The sequence below is a fragment of the Phyllobates terribilis genome, unplaced genomic scaffold (genome assembly GCF_046119375.1).
Source record: "Phyllobates terribilis strain yellow unplaced genomic scaffold, ASM4611937v1 Scaffold_11__3_contigs__length_659146591, whole genome shotgun sequence".
Taxonomy (NCBI): domain Eukaryota; kingdom Metazoa; phylum Chordata; class Amphibia; order Anura; family Dendrobatidae; genus Phyllobates; species Phyllobates terribilis.
The window spans coordinates 324352140-324371123 of record NW_027362771.1 but is presented as its reverse complement, the minus strand read 5'-3'; positions in this window follow the sequence as shown (position 1 = coordinate 324371123).

The following is an 18984-nucleotide window of genomic DNA, read 5'->3' as shown; positions in this document are numbered from 1 at the left end:
TTTCCTTCACAAGAACTCAATAGTACACAGAGCATTCTTTATCCTGCATGGAGATGGAGGGGGAGGAATGGTGTGATGAGGGAGATGATCTCTAAGACAGGCTTCCTTCCAGTCCTTATCTTCCTGGCCGATAATACTCTACACTGTTAGCTCAGGCAGTCTATCTGACCTTTGTTTAGCTTCCCTCCTGCCCTGAATTCTGATCATAAGCCACTTTTCTCTTCAACTGGGGCCAGAAAGTAAACTACTTCAACACCACCCCCCTGGGACTCTGCTAAAACACTCCCCCTTCTCCTGTGACTTTGTTAACCCCTCCCTCTAGTTGCTGGATGCTTCTGGAGCACAACACTTCCTGTTTCCTGTGCTTGTGTTACTTCTATCAGTTGCTGAATGCTTTCAAAGCAACAGCACTACTTCTGCATGTCACACTCTGCAACAACACTACTTCTGCATGTCACAATATGCTGATGGCATTCAGGATATTGCCACTCTATTATTGCCTATACAAACTCTAACTAAGGAACAAGATAAGCGTTTATCTCACATGGAAAATGAAATGGGAGACTTTGCCAAATCACACAACAAGCTGACAGGTGCACATAATGAACTCTCAGATGAATTGGAAGCCATACAAACTAAACTAGTGGATCTAGAGGATCGCTCTCAGCGAAACAATGTAAAATTGCAAGGGATACAAGAAGATGTGCCTCTTCAAGAACTGAGGAGATTCCTTCAAGGTCTGATTAAAGCAGCTATCCCTAACGGCTTCCCAATAGACACTATCATTGACAGAATTCACAGGGTACAGCGCCCAAAACATCTACCTGAATCAATGCCCGGAGATGTTTTGGCCTACATCCATTTTCATATAAAAGAAGACCTACTAGTCCTTACTAGTAAAAAGGGAGAACTCCCACACCCTTAGCAACAAATTAAAATCTTGGCGGCAGTTTCGTCAGTGACTCCCCATTTTTGCAGATTATTGACTCCCATCACTTTGACTCAGAGAAAAGGAAGTGGCATATAGATGGGGTTTCCCACTGAAGCTTCTTATAAATTACAGAGGAGAGTGGCACACAGTTCCCTCCTTTGAAGAGGGAGAAAACCTCATGCTGGAACTTTACACTAATAGAACATACTCGTCCTAAGAGACCCCACCCACGATTCGTGGAAACGGGCTGGCAACTTTCTTCAACTAAAAACAAGTCTCAGTGCTGAATGATAGAATCTTCTTCATCTGGTTAGAGAGGGAACCGTGTGCCTTTTTCGACCAATCCGGCGGAACTTTTCCCCCCTTCTGGGTTACTAACTAGTCAGTCGCACAGCATAAGTATATCTGCTACTTAATTGTTCATGTTGGTGAAATTAATGTTTTTTATTTTTATGTTCTCTTTTACATACAGGCTAATTCTGAAATTTTGGTGGATTTTGGGAAAGATGGAGTTGATGTTGCACATCTGTATATGGTTAATCACAGATTTTATCTGGCTTCAGCATTTTCCTAATTCTAAAAATGGTGATTAAGATATGCTTGATGAATGTTAATGGTTTTAACAGTCGACAGAAAAGATCTTTTATGTGGAAGCAGGCAGAATAGACTAAAATCCAGAGAAATTAATACAAAAATCCCCTATCTCAAAAATGGCTCTCAACAACAGAATTATACAGCCCTAAAGATATTGCAAACAAATTTAAGGAAGATTATTCCTCAATTTAGAACTTATATTCTGCCCCTGAACATACTCCTCACAGTTTGTTGGACATTGAGTCCTTCTCATCTTAAATCTTCCTTCTCTAAGTGTTACACGTACGCCGCTAGGTTCAGATAGGACGAAACGGGTTTCATGAATTCGTTGGAATCCTGGGGGAACCGTTACTCAGGGCGACCATAGGTTGCAGCTTTTCTCAGGCACACAATAGATTCAGTTGCTGACCAGACACATCTGACAAGAGTCTTTTTCAACAGTTTAACAGTGGAATTTAATATGAAGCACGGCCAGTGCAATTCAGGGATATTACAGCAACAATCTTCATTACAGCACAGTCTCATAAAGCAGGCACAGTAACGTCAGTCTCTACAGTAGCATTATTAAGCAAAGATTAGATCTCTTGGTAGCACACTTCTATGCATAAACAGCAGGCTTTTCCTTCACAAGGACTCACTACTACACAGCATTCTTTATCCTGCATGGAGATGGAGGGGGAGAGGGTTTGATGAGAGAGATGATCCCTATGACATGATTCCTTCCAGTCCATATATTTCTGCCCGATAATACTCCACACTGTTAGCTCAGGGAGTCTAACTGACCTGTGTTTAGCTTCCCTCCTAACCTGAATTCTGTTCCCTTGTCTTCTGTGAGATACAGATCACACACCACTTTTCTCTATGGCGCCAGCCAAAACCGTAAACAACTCCCCCACAATCCCCCTGGGGCTCTGCTAAAACACTCCCTGTCTCCTGTGACTGTGTAAACCCCTCTAGTTGCTGGATGCTTCTGGAGCACAACACTTCCTGTCTCCTGTGCTTGTGTTACTTCTAATAGTTGCTGCATGCTTTTGAAGCAACAGCACTACTTCTGCATGTCATATAAGGATCAGTTAGAGCAGTTGAGTGCCCCTCTTACTAATGCAGAAATAAAGAAAAACATCTTATCTCTACCATCACATAAGGCGCCGGGCCCTGACGGTTTTTTAAATATGTATTATAAAGTCTTTATAGATCAGTTAACCCCATATCTGACAGAGACCCTTCAGTATGCGGTATCTCAGGGTTCATTTCCCAAAGAGATGTTATCAGCCACAATAATAACATTACCAAAACCCGGCAAGCAGCCGGACATCCCACAAAATTTTAAACCCATATACTTATAAAATACCAACCTTAAAGTGCACCTGTCATCAGGATTTTGCTAAGTAAATTACATACACTGTCAGGCGGCGACATTGCACTGATTAATATGATACATTGGTTGATGAAATCCGTCCAGTGGTTCTTGTGTAATCTTTACTTTCAGTTTGGAGATAATATGCTCCTGCTCCGGGGCAGCCTGTGGTGGGCGCTTTATGAGGTGCTCTGCTTGCATATTCATCTGTATACTCTTATGACAGCTCACTGATCGTTCACTAACCTGCCTCCTATTTTAACTATCCCTGCACTACTAGATGCATTATGTAAAATAGGAGGCAGGTCAGTGAAGGCACAGTGACCTGTCATAAAAGCATACAGATGAATATGTAAGCAGAGCACCAGATAGAGCCCACCCCACAGTCTTGCTCCAAAGCACATGTATATCATTGTATCCAAACTGAAAGCCGTATTTTGGTAAGAACTTACCTGTAAAATCCTTTTCAGCGAAGGAAGGAAGGGAGACACAGATTCTCTACTTCGTGGGTAGGCGGAGCCCCATAGGATAGTCACCTCAGATTGGAAAAAGACGACCGGCCCCTCCAGTATATAGGCTCCTCCTACTCCCATGTTCATCAGTCCGTACACAAGCTAAGGAAGAGCAGACCAACCAGCAGAACAACATATCCCCTTCTGAAATTTCAGAGAAAACAGGTTATGTAATAGAAACACACAGTCTTAGGCATACCCCATTGGACCTGACAACTGACAACTGTGTAGAGCTGGCGAAACTGGAAGGAGAGCCGTAGAGCGCTAAACCCAGTCCAGAAGATTGACATCAGGAAGGAGACGCGCTGCATCTAGAAACACAAAAAAACACTTCTGCCCTGGGAGGGTGCTGTGTCTCCCTTCCTTCCTTCGCTGAAAAGGATTTTACAGGCAAGTTCTTACCAAAATCCGGCTTTCAGCAGCAGAAGGGAAGGAAGGGAGACACAGATTCTCTACTTTGTGGGACGTCCTAAAGCAGTACCTACTTAAGGGTGGGAAATAGAGGCAGAAGCTTCCATACCCCAAAACTTAGGCAAGAGCACAAACCGCGCTAAAATAACAGAAAACTAAGTAAAGGGATAACTTAAATTACCGCCGCCTGCAGGACCCTGCGTCCCAGGGCCGCATCGGCTGAAGCACTTACGTCCACCTTATAAAACTTAGTAAAGGTGTGAACGGAGCGCCAGGTGGCCGCCCGGCAGAGCTGCGCTGCCGAGGCCCCCTGATGAAAAGCCCACGATGAGCCAATGGCTCTCGTGGAATGAGCTTTAACTTTAACCGGACAAGGCTCGCCCTTGAGCCGGTACGCTTCCAGGATAGCTGAACGGATCCACCGAGCTATCGTGTCTTTGGAAGCACGTTGACCACGCCGACGACCTGCCGGAATTATAAAAAGAGAGTCCGACTTCCGAAAACCTTGGGTGATCGTAAGATAGAACTTCAATGCCCGCACTAAGTCCAACGAGTGCAAGGCCCGCTCCCTTGGATTCTTAGGTCCTGGACAAAGAGAAGGCAACACAATGTCCTGATTAATGTGGAATTGTGACACTACCTTAGGCAAAAAATCTTCACGAGTACGAAGCACCACGCGATCCGGAAAAAATTCCAGAAAAGGAGGTGAGCAAGAAAGTGCTGCCAATTCCGATACCCTTCTCAAAGAGGTGACTGCCACCAAGAAGGCCACCTTCCAAGAAAGTAGTGAAAGTTTAGCAGAGTCCATAGGCTCAAAAGGCCTATGCTGAAGGGCTTCCAGGACTAGATTAAGCCGCCATGGAGCCACAACTGCCCTCCGTGGCGGAAACTGACGTGCGACTCCGCGAAAAAAAGAGCGCACATCCCTACGAGAGGCAATAGCCTTCCTAAAAAGTGCGGAAAGAGCAGATACCTGTCCCCGCACCGTACTAACTGCCAAACCCCTGGCCAGACTAGATTGCAGAAAGGCCAAGAAGTTGGGGATGGAAAAAACCCTCGGGTTTCTTGAGGATCCAGAACACCATGAATAGAAAGACTCCCAAGTTCTGTGATAAATCCTGGACGTAGCTGGACTCCGGGCCGCCCGCAAGGTAGCAATGACCTCGGGCAAAAAACCGCGACGGGTCAAGATCTCGGTCTCAAGAGCCACGCCGTCAAACGAAGGGACCTCAGGTCCGGATGACGAATGGGCCCCTGAGTGAGCAAGTCCGGGCGAAGGGGCAGCGGAAACGGAGGTGCCGCCTGAAGAGACACCAGCGTCGAATACCATGTCCTCCGCGGCCAGTCTGGTGCTATCAGAATTATTGATACCCTTTCGAGTTTGATCCGTCGGATCACCAGAGGTAGCAAGGATATCGGCGGAAACGCATAGATCAGCTTGAACTGACCCCACGGGGCCACTAGAGCATCCACCGCCACCGCCTCCGGGTCCCTGTACCTGGACATGAACGTCGGAACCCTGGCGTTCAGCCTGGATGCCATCAAGTCCACCTGAGGAGTCCCCCAACAGGAACAAAGCAGAGAAAACACTTCTGGATGGAGACTCCATTCCCCAGGGTCCACTTGCTCGCGACTGAGGAAGTCCGCCGAGATATTCAACACCCCTGGAATGAGAATTGCAGAGATTGCTGGAACTTTAGACTCGGCCCAGACCAGGATCCGAGAGACCTCCGACATGAGACTGGAACTCCTCGTCCCGCCTTGGTGGTTGATGTACGCGACAGCCGTAGCGTTGTCCGACTGGATCCGGACCGGTAGACCGCTCAATGAGACCGCCCAATGTTGGAGGCAGAGAAATATTGCTCTCAACTCCAAAATGTTGATCGGGAGAGACGACTCCTTTGGCGACCAGACTCCCTGAATCCAGAGGTTGTTCCAAACTCCCCCCCAGCCTGTCCGGCTGGCATCGGTTGTCACCACCGACCATCTCGGAGGAAGGAAGGATTTCCCCATGGATAGAGTCTCCGGACGTAACCACCATCCAAGAGATTCTCGCACCCTGCGGGAGATCCAGATCCAGAGAAGTTAGCGATCGATCCCAGTGGGTCAGAATAAGGCTCTGGAGATCCCGGGAATGAAATTGTGCAAATGGTACTGCTTCCATAGTTGCCACCATTTGACCCAGAAGGCGCATGCATTCCCGAAGGGACATTGACAGCGCCGACCTCATAGCCTGGACCAGAAGACGAAGGTTCGTCTCTTTGACAGGAGGCAGGGACACAACTGCCCGAACAGTATCGAACTGCATCCCCAGGAAAAGAATGGACTGTGCTGGCTCCAATGACGATTTCTTCCAATTGATCAGCCACCCGAAGTCCATCAGGTACTGAAGGGAGAGATCGCAAGCCGCTATTGCCTCCTCCGCTGTGGGTGACACTATGAACAGGTCGTCCAGGTAGGGGAGGATCGTAACCCCCTGTCTTCGAAGAAGCGCCATAAGAGGAGCCAGAATTTTTGTAAAAACCCTGGGAGCTGAGGCCAACCCGAAAGGCAGGGCCACAAACTGGTAATGGGTTTGACCTATAGCGAAACGCAAGAAACGCTGGTGAGCCCTGCAGATAGGGATATGCAAATAGGCGTCGCGTATGTCTATGGACACCAAGAAATCGTACTGAGACAGGGTCGCTATCACCGATCGGAGAGACTCCATGCGGAACTTCCGTGTCCGGACGTAAATATTCAAATCCCTGAGATCCAGCACCGGACGAAACTTGTCCTCCTTTTTGGGGACCACAAAAAGGTTGGAATAAAAACCCTTTCCCTGGTCTTCCGGAGGAACCTGAACCACCACACCCTGCTGTAGGAGAGAGTAGACCTCCTGAAACAGTGCGGCAGCCAGTCTTGGCACGGACGGAATGCCCGTCAGACGAAACCTGTCTGGAGGCAGCGAATGAAACTCTATGAAATAGCCTGCCGACATAACCCGTGTCACCCAGGCGTCTGCTATGTGGGATGCCCAGAACGACCCAAATTGTAGCAGACGACCTCCCACCCGAGAGCCCTTTGGGGGATCCCTGGAGTCAGTCAGCCTTAGCGGACTTTTTATCAACCTCCCGTCTGTCCTGATGGGACCGTTGCTTCCAAGGAGTACAAGATTTCTGGGCGGATCTGCCGGAGGATAAGGGACGACCCAATCTCCAAGAAGGCTGACTGAATCGTCCCCTGGCCCGAAAGGACCGAAGACCTCTGCCGGGCCCTGTCCTGCTGGCTGTGGATGCCACTGCCTTTTTCCCAGGCAGAGTAACATCCTTAGCTTTAGCTTTGGCAATTAGTTCCGAAAGATCTGAACCAAAGAGCTGACCGCCCTTATATGCCAGACTAAGCAATCCCTGTTTGGATACTGCATCCCCGGTCCACTGTTTAAGCCACAGAGCTCTTCTAATCGTGACTGCCGAAGCCTGAGCCCTGGACAGAATTGAAGCAGTGTCCAGTACTGCATCTCTGCCATAACACATAGCTTCTTCCATTCACTAAAAAAGCTTTTCCACTTCTGAACGCGAAGTCCCATCCTGCCACGCCACACGCAGCTGATCCAACCACCGTAGAGAAGCCTCACCGGCCCACATGGCCCCCCAAGGCCGCTCGGAAACCATGACCCGCGGCTTCATAGATGGATTTCGCCGCTGACTCCGATCTTCTGTCCAAAGGATCCTGAAGATTGGCTCTCCCTTTAACAGGAAGCAGGGAAGACTTGGTCAGCTGAGACAGAGATATATCCACCTCAGGAGAGGGAACCCAATTAGTAACCATCTCCTTGGCACAGGGATATAGGGCATCAAAAAAACGCATTCCTCGGAAGCATTTATCCGGACACTGACGCTCCTTCTCCACCACTTCGTTAAGTTCCTCATGCGCAGGTAATGTAGAACGAACACGGCGCGTCTTCTGATACAGACGGTCTTGTCGGCTCTTCAGACAGCTCTAATACTTCCCGCATGTCCTTAATAAGCCCATCTACGTGACCAGAAAGAGAAACAGAGCGATCCTGTTGATCCTCCTCTTCGGACTCAGAAATTTCATCAACCGAATCTGTTGGTGAATCCAAAGCCTCTGATGCGCTCTGCGAGGGAGACAACGCCACCATAGTCTTGCGGCGCTTTTTACCTCTTGGCATTGGGTGTGATCTAGCTGACACCCACTGTCCCAGGAGACTAGAGAGACTATCAATGGAGCGAGTGAGCGCCTCCACCTTAACATCACTGAGCGTTGAACTTGATGTAGTAGAAGGCCTGAGTGTATCAGAGGCGTGCGACTGAACCTGAAACGGATCAGGAGACCGATCCGCACTCCCAGGCCCCTGATCCGACATGCCACCCACACCAGATGCCAGGATGTACAACAAGGATGGCAAAAAGGTGTGAAAGCTGCACAGCCTGTTTTCAAAACTCACTTTTTTTTTTTTTATTTATTTATTTTTTTTATATATGCGACAGGCTCTGAAGGGTTAAAGCTCACCCTTAGAAAAGAGCTACCCCAGAAATGCCGAGCAAAAAATCAATAGGGGGAAACTCCCTTAAACACCATGTGTTTCCCCTAAAGTTCCACTTTTTCAGAAGGGGTTAACATCACAGCAACTATAATACTACACAGCCTAAAAGGTCAGTGAAGTAAATAGCTTTGGGAGAGAAAGCGACAGTGCTCCTGAGGACTCCTAATAGGTAGCCTGGAGAGACAGCACTGACAAAGAACCCCTGCCAGAGGCAGAGGGGACTCACCGGTACTGCGGCGACCGCTCCTCCTAAGTGTGTGGACGGACGGGGAGCAGAGAGCAGGAGGCGCCGCTGGACGCCGGAGGGAGAAGCAGGGACCGCCAGCGCACGCTCAACCAAGCGCTTCCTGCCTAAGTAATGACGGCAGGAAGCCAGGAGATGCTAAGCCACGCCCTCCGCTAGGCCACGCCCCCCGCCTTATTCAAACAGCAAAAATGAGAGCAGAAAACTTCCTACCTCTATGAAGGCAGGAAGCAAGTCAATAAAAGCAAGAAAACGCGCACCAATATAGGGAGCTTCCTGCCTCAATGAAGGCAGGAAGCAAAAACGAAAAAGCATGCGCAAATAAAAAATAAAAATAAAAATTACTGGCCTCCGTCTCTGCTCCCCAGTCAAGGCAACGTCTGAAATAGACAAGAAACACACAGGCAGTACACTTGCCGTAGCCGTCAAAGATACTCTTTAGACCAAAGAGCACTTACCCGGCTGAACGCCACATCCTCAGGGATGTGTGGCGCCATGGCCCTTTGCTCTCCCCTATGGCGGAGCACGCAGGGACCCTCTCAGATGTGTGGTGTGCGCCTCCGCCAGGGAGCGCCCTGTATCCCCCGGGGCCGGCAGGCATAAGTGGGAACCTCCTCAAGGGGTACACAGAGCTGCCAGGGGAGGGTCAGGGGTCTCAGCAGCGCCGAGACCCCCAGACCACGGGGGGTCCAGGACTCGCTGGATATAAAATAACAACTCTTCTGAGGAGCTGCCGAAGCAGCGACTATCCTCTGAGACCTCAGATAAAAAGACTGATGAACATGGGAGTAGGAGGAGCCTATATACTGGAGGGGCCGGTCGTCTTTTTCCAATCTGAGGTGACTATCCTATGGGGCTCCGCCTACCCACGAAGTAGAGAATCTGTGTCTCCCTTCCTTCCCTTCTGCTGCTGAAAGTAAAGATTACACAAGAACCACTGGATGGATTTAATCAACCAAGGTATCATTTTGTTCAGTGTAATGTTGCCCACCTGACAGTGTATGTAGTTTACTGAGCACAATCCTGCTGGCAGGTGCGCTAAGATCTACGCTAAATGCTTAGCGACACACCTAGCCTCTATTCTCCCATCATTAATATCATTAGATCAAACAGGCTTTATAAAAGGGAGACAAGCAGTTAACAAAAGGAGGGTCATAGACTTGATTGATGTCATAAACAATAGGAGGGCTCCGGCGGTCCTGGTGGCTTTGGATGCCGAGAAAGCATTTGACCGGGTTAACTGGTCGTTCGCCTTCTTAGTGTTGGGTAGAATGGGGTTCAGGGGCTCAATACTAAATGCCTTTAAAGCCCCTTATCCCACACCCTCAGCAAGAGTTTATGCTAATGGCAGTGTCAAGACACTGGGTCTTCTGTGGGCGTAACACTACTCAGACAACACAGGGTGCTGGTAAAACAGTGTGGCAATACTTTATTGAACCACAAAGTGGACAATAAACACATAGAACAGTCCCAGCAATTACCCAAGATGGTGCAACATTACACAGTCCTTACCCTTCCGCTGGCCCGCCGAAAATACAGTAGCTGCGATTTCGGGGCTTCCAGAGTCAACTACCCCGCCATAGCACCCCACTTTTGGTGGGCCCCCAAAGAGAGAAGGTAACGACAAGCTTAGGAAACTAGCCGAGAACAGTGAAGTCTGGGGCCAGGTGGCCTGATTGTTCCAACCTGGATTCTTCAAGACGTCTGAGGGTTCAGCAATAGTCAATGAAGCCGATCTGTAGTCCTTCAGCTGGGGCTGAAGTCCCCTAAGCTGACATACTGAAGAATGACCCAGAATAAAGGCAGAGACCCATTTTTTATAGATCACAACTGTCCTTGCAGCCATCATTCACAGGTCAAGAGTCAGGGATCAAGGTGGAAGGGGCCCCTGACTCATTGTTTAAGCATGCTATCAACTTGCATGGTTTGCTATAATACGTAATCAGCATATTATCACAGTTTGCGCCATGTCTCTATCTTGCAAGATTTGTAGATAATAGGTTACAAAACATCTCAACTCAGGTGTCAACATTCCAGATTTTTCAAGCAATAGCCTGCGGTAATCAACCAAAGTAGAACACCAATGCAAAAGTCAATATGAAGATAAAAGCATATGGCTCCTGGCTTACAGAATTTGTCTGGCATAATTAAGAAGAAAAACTGTGTCATCACAGGCAGCTTATCAGAAGAATTTTTAATAACAAACGGAAGAAGACAGGGATGCCCCCTGTTCTCCCTGGTGTTTGTGCTCACTATTGAACCTTTGGCACAGGCCATTAGGCAAAATTAAAGAATAAAGGGGGTGGAGATTTCTGGAACTTCACATTGTATCTCATTATATGCTAATGACGTGATTTTAACCTTAGCGAAGCCTGAGACTTCACTTGGGGAAGCCCTAGAGACAATCAAACATTTCGGAAACAAATCCCAGATTCTGCCTTCAAACACCCCCGTTGAGGTTCTACTACATTCACTAAAGAATGTTATTCCTGTTGATTGGTGTCTGGACCAAATTACATATTTAGGAACATCAATAGCTATATCTACATCAATCTTATATAAATCAAATTATCTTCCTTTATTACAGACTCTAGAATCTGACCTAAATAAAATAGGTCAATACAACATTTCATGGGTGGGACATGTTGCGGCCTTTCAGATGTTCTCATTACCCAAATTATTATACATGTTTCGCACTGTTCCAATTTCCCTCCCAAAAACTTTTTTTACACCAGGTACACAGAATCTTAAACACTTTTGTGTGGAGGAACAACCGACTTTGCTTATCTTTCACCTAATGAAAAGACTTAAGAAATTTGGGGGGCTCAACCTCCCTAATATTCAAGATTACTATCTAGCTACTAGTGTTGAGCATTCCGATACTGAAATATCGGGTATCGGCCGATATTCGCAGTATCGGAGTTCCGATACTGAGTTCCGATACTTTTAGAATATCGAATACCGGAATCGGAAGTTCCCATAATGCCTGCGCTCTGCAGTGTCTCTGAAGGATGACAAGCTGGATGGCAGCGCTCAGCTTACTGTACTTGTCATTTAGTGTAAAGGATTTATTAAAAAAAATAATAGTGTTTTCATGCACCGTCTCTTAAAAAAAGCCGGCCGGCAATTCAGCAGCGGTACCCGACAATTTAGAATAGAAAGAATAGAGCATCACACATAGATTTGATACATAGAAACATGTCAGTCACATATATATGAAGTACAGTGACAGTGTTGCTTACTGTACTTGTCATTTAGTGTTAAAATAAAGGATGTATTTAAAAAAAAATTGGCGTGGGGTTCCCCGCAATTTTAGTCTCTAGCGGAGGTTAAGCAGACGGCTGGGGCAGATGTTTGAAGCCTGGGAAGGGGGTAATACCCACGGAGCTTCCCAGGCTACTGATATCAGCCCCCAGCTGAATACCTAGCCTTTACTAGCTATTAAAATGGGGGACCCCCCAAAAAAATAACGTGGGGTCCCCCCTATTTTAATAGCTAGCAAAGGCTAGGCAGACAGCTGGGGGCTGATATTAATAGCCCAGGAAGGGTGCCATGAATATTGGCCCCCTCCCAGGCTAGAAACACCAGCCGTCAGCCGCCCCAGAAATGGCGCATCCATAGGATGTGCCAATTCTGACACTTAGCCTCGCTCTTCCCACTGCCCTGTAGCGGTGGGGTAATAGGGCTGGGGTTGAGGTCAGCTTATAATGCCAGCTGACATCAAGCCCAGGTTAGTAATGGAGAGGCGTCTATAAGACACCCCCATTACTAACCCCATAGTCAAAGTTAAAAAAAAAACACAAACACCCAGAATAAAGTCCTTTAATTGAAATAAACACACAATTCTTTATTGTTCTAAATTAAACCATACTTACCATCACGCCCATTCCAGCTGAAGTCAACGATCTCATGCAATAAAAGTAAAATAATAAAGCAACATCATCCTTACCTTTCCATGGTTCCCACGACAGCTTCAGCTCTGCTACATTCACATGACAGACTGGACCGCAGCAGAAAGCTGCCATCCAGCCTGTCATCCCGCAGACACTGAGAAGCGCAGGCATGCTTGAGCTCTGCAGTGTCTGGCTGTGACGGCATCCAGATGAGCCGAGGTCATGTCCAATGGACTCAGCTCACCTCATGCACGTCACTGACAGCGTGGGAAAATTCTCCTGCGCTCAGCGCTTCAGCAGGAGAATTCTCTCACGCTCACCACATGCGCAGGAGAATTCTCCCACGCTGTCAGTGACGTGCATGAGGTGAGCTGAGTTCATTGTCGGCTCATCTGGATGACGTCACAGCCAGACACTGAGGAATGCAAGCATACCTGCGCTTCTCAGTGTCTGCGGGATGACAGGCTAGATGGCAGCTTTCTGCTGCGGTCCAGCCTGTCATCTCGATGTAGCAGAGCTGAAGCTGTCGTGGGAACCATGGAAAGGTAAGGATGATGCTGCTTTATTATTTTTCTTTTATTGCAGGAGATCGTTGGCTTCAGCTGGAATGGGCATGATGGTAAGTATGGTTTAATTTAGAACAATAAAGAATTGTGTGTTTATTTCAATTAAAGGACTTTATTCTGGGTGTTGTGTTTTTTTTTTAACTTTGACTATGGGGTTAGCACTGGGGGTGTCTTATAGACGCCTCTCCATTACTAACCTGGGCTTGATGTCAGCTGGCATTATAAGCTGACATCAACCCCAGCCCTATTACCCCACTGCCACCGCTACAGGGCAGTGGGAAGAGCGAGGCTAAGTGCCAGAATTGGCGCATCCTATGGATGCGCCATTTCTGGGGCGGCTGACGGCTGGTGTTTCTAGCCTGGGAGGGGGCCAATATTCATGGCACCCTTCCTGGCCTATTAATATCAGCCCCCAGCTGTCTGCCTAGCCTTTGCTAGCTATTAAAATAGGGGGGACCCCACGTCATTTTTTTGGGGGCCCCCCATTTTAATAGCTAGTAAAGGCTAGGTATTCAGCTGGGGGCTGATATTAGTAGCCTGGGAAGCTCTGTGGGTATTACCCTCTTCCCAGGCTTCAAACATCTGCCCCAGCCGTCTGCTTAACCTCCGCTAGAGACTAAAATTACGGGGAACCCCACGCCAATTTTTTTTTTAATAAATCCTTTATTTTAACACTAAATGACAAGTACAGTAACCAACACTGTCACTGTACTTATTATATATGTGACTGACATGTTTCTATCTATCTAATCTATGTGTGATGCTCTATCTTTCTGTTCTAAATTGTCGGGTACCACTGCTGAATTGCCGGCCGGCTTTTTTAAAGAGACGGTGCATGAAAACACTATTATTTTTTTAAATAAATCCTTTACACTAAATGACAAGTACAGTAAGCAACACTGTCACTGTACTTATTATATATGTGACTGACATGTTTCTATCTATCTAATCTATGTGTGAAGCTCTATTCTTTCTGTTCTAAATTGTCGGGTACCAGTGTATGCTGCTGCTGAATTGCCGGCTTTTCATGTAATACATTCTACATTATTCTTAGTTGTTTTCCTTCATGTAGAATTAACCTACAAGGAAAGAAAGGGTTTATATTCATTCCGATATTTGTGTCCCATTGACTTGCATTGGTTTCCGGTATCGGAATCGGCGATATCCGATACTTTTTGAGTATCGGCCCCATCCAATCCGATCCGATATTTCCTGATATCGGAAGGTATCTCTCAACACTACTAGCTACCCAATTAGATCGTTAGAGCATGGTGGAATGGGAACAAAACTAGTAATTGGGTTTAAATTGAATCACAAAGTGCGGCCTCTAAAAATTTAAAAGCTCTATTTAGTGCTTCTTTCATTGCTCCAACTAATAAGATAGATGCCCTTCCTCTGACGATTTCATCCATCTCCAGCTGGAAAGCATTCCATGAAAAAGGTTACAATGCTTCAGCCCCTGTTATGTCCATGACTAGATTGGAAACTTTAGAACTCTTAATACCAGATCTTAATATTAAAGACTGGACAAAACGAGTCATTGTATTAGTGAAAGATTTGTATGAAGGTCCTAACCTCCTCTCTTTTACTTCTTTACATTCTCATTTCAAAATTCCCAATAAAGAGTTCGACAAATATCTCTAAATTCAGCACACATTACAACATTTTCCGATCTCAGAGGGAATGGTTAACTCAGGATTAATATTGACTCTTTCAAATGTTTCATCCAATAAAGGGGGCCTAAAACCTACTGTATATATAATTTAATAGACATGAAAAATGTTTTTATAAAGTCGACTCCCTTTTTATCATGGGAAAAAGAATTGAATAAGGGTATGTGCACACGATGCAGAAATGAAGCAGAAAATTTCTGCATCATTTCTGCATCTCCCTGGCAGAAAAAAACGCATGCGGATTGTACATGCGTTTTTCCTGCGGAATACATGCGGATTCACATGCGTTTCCGCATGCGGATTGACAAGCGCTTTCCAGGCGATTTTAGCATCACTTGGAAAGTGCTTGACAACTAGGTCACACTATTTAAATCCATGCAAACAGCATGGATTTATATAGTGTGACCGTATAAGAATGTTTAAAAATAAAAAAAATAAAGCTATACTCACCCTCTGATGGCCCGGCGTGAGCTGCCAGGTTCGTTCCTGGCTGCCGGGATATCGCGAGACACTGCGCTGAAGGGCCTGCGGTCACATGACTGTTACGTCACCGAAGGTCCTTCAGTCTTGCACGCGAGCAGAGGGAAGGAGACCGGGGGCCGTCAGAAGGTGAATATATCTTTATTTTTTATTTTATTCTTGTTTTACAGCTTTTTAAATGGTACCTGGGTGTGGAGGAGAATCTCATCTTCTCCACACTCGTGTACCATCCGCACATTAGAACGCGCCAATAACGCAAGTACAAATGCAAAATTAATTGACATGCTGCGGATTTTTGAGCGCAGCGTTTACGCTGCGGAAAAATCCGCATCATGGGCACAGCACATGCGGATTTCAATTGGGGAACATTGCTGCCCTTCTACCATGCGTTTTTAATGCTTTTCCGCAGCGTTTACGCAGCTGCAAAAACGCCGCGGAAACGCATTAAAAATGCATCGTGTGAACTCAGCCTAAGACATTTTCGAGTATTGAAAGGACAAGCTCATTAGTTTTTGCAGCTCACACCTTCAAATGTGCCTCTTATCTTTCGAGTCCTGTATGAAAACCGTTTTAAGATGGTATTACACCCCAATGAGGCTGCATTCTCTGTTCCCCTCCTCTACTCAACTCTGTTGGCGTAATTGTGGCCAAAAACATTCTTTAATCCACACATTATGGAGCTGTCCAGTAATCACTTCCACCTGGTCATTTGCTTTTCACCTGATCTCTTCTCTACTCCACCAAAAAATAAAACCATCTCTTTCTTTAGCATTACTTTTGTTAGATATACATTCTATTCCCTCCAATGGCAGAGTAAGGCTATGTGCCCACGTTGCAGAAATGAAGCAGAAAATTTCTGCTTCATTTCCGCATGTCCTCTCCCGGAAAAACGCATGCGGAATTCCGCACGCGTCTATCGCGCGTTTTTCGTGCGTTTATCGCGCGTTTTCCACATGCGGAATTGCCTTGCGTTTTTTAATGCATTGCACAAAGGCAATTCCGCTTGCGGAAACGCAAAATTAATGAACATGCTGCGGATTTTTGAGCACAGCACAAACGCTGCGGAAAAATCCGCAGCATGTGCATAGAACTTGCGGAATCCCCTTGGGGACCATGGGGGGCGGATTACCTAGCGTTTCACAAGCGTTTACGCTGCGGAAATTCTGCAGCATATACGCTTGAAAAACGCATCGTGTGCACGCAGCCTAATTGTCTCACATATTCTTCTAGCCACAAAAATAGCGATTACAAGATATTGAAAATCCCCAGGTATTCCTGCTAAGGAAGAGATAATATATGACCAATAAAACTTGTGCTTTTGAAAAAATAATAGCACACAAAAATAATAAGTTACAAGTTTTCAATGTTAATTGGAAGGTTTGGTTGAATCATCCAGAAAATATTGTTCTAATTTAATAGTAGTCATTAATGAATAATCCTTGAAATCTGTTGAAACCAGCCCTGTATGTTATGTTGTATTTTGTTTTCTGTAGGTTTAATTCCTATGTAGACTTCAATGTTTGTCAGTCTAAAGTATTGTATACACTGTTTATTGTTATTTTCTTAAAACCAAATAAAAATATATTGTTTAAAAATAAAAAAACTTTTGCAGTGCAGAGAACCATCTGCTCTGCCACTTAGACAAGCCACAGGATGCTTCAGGCCTATGGCCTGCCAGAGGGTGGGGTATAGCAGAGGATTTTTGGTGACACAATGACATCACTTCATCATGCTGCTTGTGCCATCTGTATAATGCAGAGAAGAAAGAAGCAGACACCACTACACATTATGAGGTCATGTGCGTTTCAATTTTTTACATTTTCTTATTGCTGGAGCACATAGGGGGCACCATTAGTATATAGAGACAAAGAGAGGGCACTATTACTACAATCCTCAGCAAAGCATTTGCAACACCAAGAAGTATGCAAATTGTCTCTTCAGAGAGGAAGAGTACTAGAACTCTAGTGCCACCTACAGGAAGTAGCAATCCTAAATGTCCATATTGACCCTTTAACGAACCTTATCACATGACTTAGGATAAAAGCCAAGACCAGAAACTCAATTTGCAGACACTGTGTTTCGGGGTACTGCCCCTCGTCAGTGCAAAGTGTGAGTTCTGGCTTGGATGGGTGAGAGGCATCAGGCTGGTATCTAAATAGTAACATTTCTACTTGCGGAGAAACGTTACACTCACACAGGACTCTCAATTTTCACTGACGAGGAGCAGTAACCCGAAACACAGTGTCTGCAAATTGAGTTTCTTTTAGGATTGCTACTTCCAATAGGTTTCACTAGAGTTCTAGTTTTTTTCCTCTCTGAAGAGACAATTTGCATATTTCCCAGAGGAGTATTTCAGCTCGAAAAGTCTCCTCACCTTGACGTGCTTAGCATGTCGCTCTCCGCAAAGAGAAACATTACTTCTTAGATATCAACACCAAGAAAGAAACGTTGTGAAATTATGGAAACCACAACCAACTAAAATAAATTAACTTTTTGATGATATTCTAATTTACTGAGATGCAACTATGAGAAGCTTACGTGGACTAAATATGCTTCCATGGCCTGCAGCATCTACAGACTTGTCTCTCATCAAGTACATCTGTCTATTGATCGTGTGATATCCAGAGTTTCATGACTTTTCCTTCTTGGTGTTGCACTTTCAATGTTAAAGATTATACGTGAAGGCACAATAGGGTCGCTATTACTGTGTGGGACACTTGGTAGGAGGGACAGTAATACAGACCAGGGCACTAAGTGATTATAGTGTAATAGAAGGAGAAAAGTCTTTCAGAGAATCAGTGCGTGATATATGTAATAAGGAGAAAGAGCGCCATCTGGTGAGCATTTCAAGTTTGTATGCTGGACTCGGTAAGGTGACCTCCAGCAGAGGATTTCAAAATTTAACGGTGGAGCACGTAGTGCCTGAGGTGATTTCAGCGCCAGACACAGGAAGAGACGTGACGCAGGCCGGACACGCTGATGAAACCAGCGAGAGAGACCAGGGTGAGAGACCCATAAGGCAAGACGGGTGGCTGCCAGTGAACGAGTGCGGGATTCAGCGCAGCAGTCCCTTGGGTGTCACGGCTACGGAAGAGGACCGGGACTTGGAGACATTAAGGAAATGTACAAGACCCTCCTACCCACGACGTGGTAAATCGCCCCGATTGACAGGACAAAGAGGATAGAAACGAGTCATGCCGGAGAGATCAAGTCAGCAAAAGCCGACGAGTGTCATCACTGAACAGGGTTGTCACTTCAACCGCTCCCTCACGGTACCGGGAACAATCGGGTTTAGAGTATCAGGTTGGGAGAGGGACGGGTGAGGTGGACCAAGCCAAACGGGATCTGATTGACTTTGTCTGAAAAAGACTTAAAGACCTAGTGGGAATAACCGGAGACCCCCGCTAGGGCCATTCGCAGAACCGATGGACTTCAGTGATTAATCCCATATTTGAGCTAGATATAATATTTTATAGAAGGATTTTATTGATATTTCATAAGTATTTGTTATTGTTCTCATTACTAACCCCAGTTGCAATCCCTGTCAGCTTTGTTTAATATATCTATCTATATATAATTGTCTTATCCCGTCTGTCTGTCTGTCTGGGAAATCCCGCGTCGCTCATTGGTCCGGCAGCGGCCAATCAGTGCCGCGGGATTTCTGAAAAAAGATGGCGGCCGTTAGCGGCGGACGGAGGTCAGCGGCGATGCAGCGGGGAGATGAGCGCCGCTAGCAGCACAACTACCCCAACCGGCGCCGCTGACCTCCATGCG